General features: G+C 44.0%; 1 pseudogene; it reads left to right on the forward strand.

Moving 5' to 3' along the window:
* The first annotated feature begins 1,991 nt into the window (after window positions 1–1,991).
* On the forward strand, window positions 1,992–2,082 carry LOC123613572 (small nucleolar RNA SNORA11; annotated as a pseudogene).
* The last annotated feature ends 298 nt before the right edge of the window (window positions 2,083–2,380 follow it).

Here is a 2,380-nt window from a genome sequence, read left to right on the forward strand (position 1 = left end):
GGAAAGGGCCAAATGGAGAGACTAAGTTGTCTTTCTCACCTCCCTACCCAGAGGGAATCAGGACTTCCAACAACAAAGTCAAATGCTTTCCATCAAGTCCAGGATTCCAGAGAATCCCTAAGACTAAAGACAACTAAGGTCTACTAAAGACTACAATTTTTCGAAATATTTTCTTGAATTCATCTATGCAAGAAAATTATACTCTAATAGAAGGGTTAGCCATGTGCTTTGGCCAATAAAATAAAAGTGAAAGTAATATGCACGGGCTCTAGTGAATGTTTTCAGGTGTTTATCTCTCTTTTCTTTCTGTCATGAGTCAGGTCTGTCCTAGATAGGGGCTGTTCCTTAATCTTGGGATGAATAGGTATGGAATAGAGATAAGCCCTACTCATAGCTTGAGATGTACATGGTTGTGAGCAAGAAAAAAACCTTTGCTATGGTAATCCACCAAGATTGGGGGGGTGCTATTTGTTACTGCAGCATAAACCTATACTGACTAATACACCTTTTGTGTCATGCAAAACAGACACATATACATACTCTGGGCAGATCTAAAAGCTGAAGATCAGGAAAATCATAGCAAAACATTCAAATTATGAAGTTTAAGGACACGTGGCTGTTGTGGGGATGCAAGTGCAGAACATGCTAAAAAAGAGCATGAGATACACTATTGACAATGGAGCCATGATTTGCCTAGTGCTTCCTATGTGCCTGTAGCTCTGCTGAGTCAGATTCCCTCAACTTCTAGAAGGCAGATGCCCATTATTAGCTCCACATTAAAATCAGGACATTGCGGGCAGGGTGGTTAGTAACTTGCACACTCACATAGCTCGCACACACTAGAGCTATAATTCATACACGTGTCTCTCACGTCAGCATCTGCCCACTCTGACTAATACGGGTGGATTCCTAGCCAGCCACCTGCAGGGTTGCTGATCTAAAGGTAGCTCCTGGAGTGGACAGCCGGGAGAGGGAGGTGGTAGTGGTAAGATTCGTTAGAGCAAATCACTCTCCAGCAGACCCAGGCAGCACTGGTCTTCCCTTTCTCATTCTCAGGGAAGGCCCTGGAAGGAAAGTTTGATGGGTTTGTCACAGTTACCAAAGTATAGATATAAAATTAGAAGTGACAGAAGAATGTACAGAAATTTAAATTATATCCACTCACATTCTCAAGATTTTTTTCCTGATTGAAAAATTAAAGTAAATCCTATTAATTATAATTAGTTGGAGAGCAAGTGAGAGGAATCCTGGTGGCACCAGTTTATGCAAGAGGGAGAACTATTGGGACGAGACGGGGTCGTTCCTAGAAGCAGGAGAGGGGAATATGGCGCCACCCAGGAATGTGGGAGTCTGATCACAGGGGCTCTTTCTAGCCTGTTCTTGGCTCCACTTCTCTCTGGAAAACAGTTCTCTCTTCCCTGTCTCAGCCTTGTCCAGTTGCCATCAACTCTCAAGATCCCACATCTTATGTTCCAGCCACTTGGAGAGAGACAGCTTAGTTTCATTTCCAAAAATCTGGGAAAGAACTGTGATCTGGTGCATTTTATTCAAGGGTCCACATCGAAGCCTGGGGCGGGGTCTTGTTTCATACACACAGCAGTTCTGGATCATGAGGTGGAAGGTTCTGGAAGAAGTACCAAGGGCAAGGCGGGCAATCCCACAAAGCTTCAATACACATGCACCCCAGAGAATATGTGGACAAGACAAAAGGCGGTAAGAACAGAAGTAGAGACGGCAGACAGGCCTGCCTCCCAGAGGGAACCAATTGGAACATCGCGGTACATTTCTTTATTGCATTTTCCATGTGCTACTACATGTTTGAGACTGTACCACACATACTAAGCACAGGTAAATTCTAGGTCTTAGGTGGGAGATGCTATGAAGATGAATTTACTGTCAGATGATATTCAGCACCGAGTTTTTTTTTCACTGAAAACCAAACCCAAAGCAAAACGCAAAACTTCCGGACATTGCTTATGAGTTTAAAAATCGCAGTGCGCAACACACCCAACATGAATCTGCGTTCATTGTGACGAGGGGCACAAAACTTGGGGCCTTCCTATGAGCACAAGCCCTACACGTGTCCCCCTGCACCTCCACGTGGCTGCTGGGCAGGACCAGTGGGACACGGCGCAATATTGGAAGAAAAGCCACAGTATTTAGTGGGGAATTTGCCACCTAAAGCCTGTCCGGTCCATGCGTGGCTGGGCCATGAGTGGTCTTGTAGACATGAAATCTTTGAATCTCTTTTCAAGGGAAAAAAGAGATTCCATATGACAATCTGGAGTACAGAAGTTTTTTAGAGCAGTGAAAATATTTCGTATGACATTATAATGATGGATATCTGTCATTATGCTTTTGCCCAAATTAAGGTGAGCTG

The sequence above is a fragment of the Camelus bactrianus genome, chromosome 25, assembly GCF_048773025.1.
Source record: "Camelus bactrianus isolate YW-2024 breed Bactrian camel chromosome 25, ASM4877302v1, whole genome shotgun sequence".
In the NCBI taxonomy this organism is placed as follows: domain Eukaryota; kingdom Metazoa; phylum Chordata; class Mammalia; order Artiodactyla; family Camelidae; genus Camelus; species Camelus bactrianus.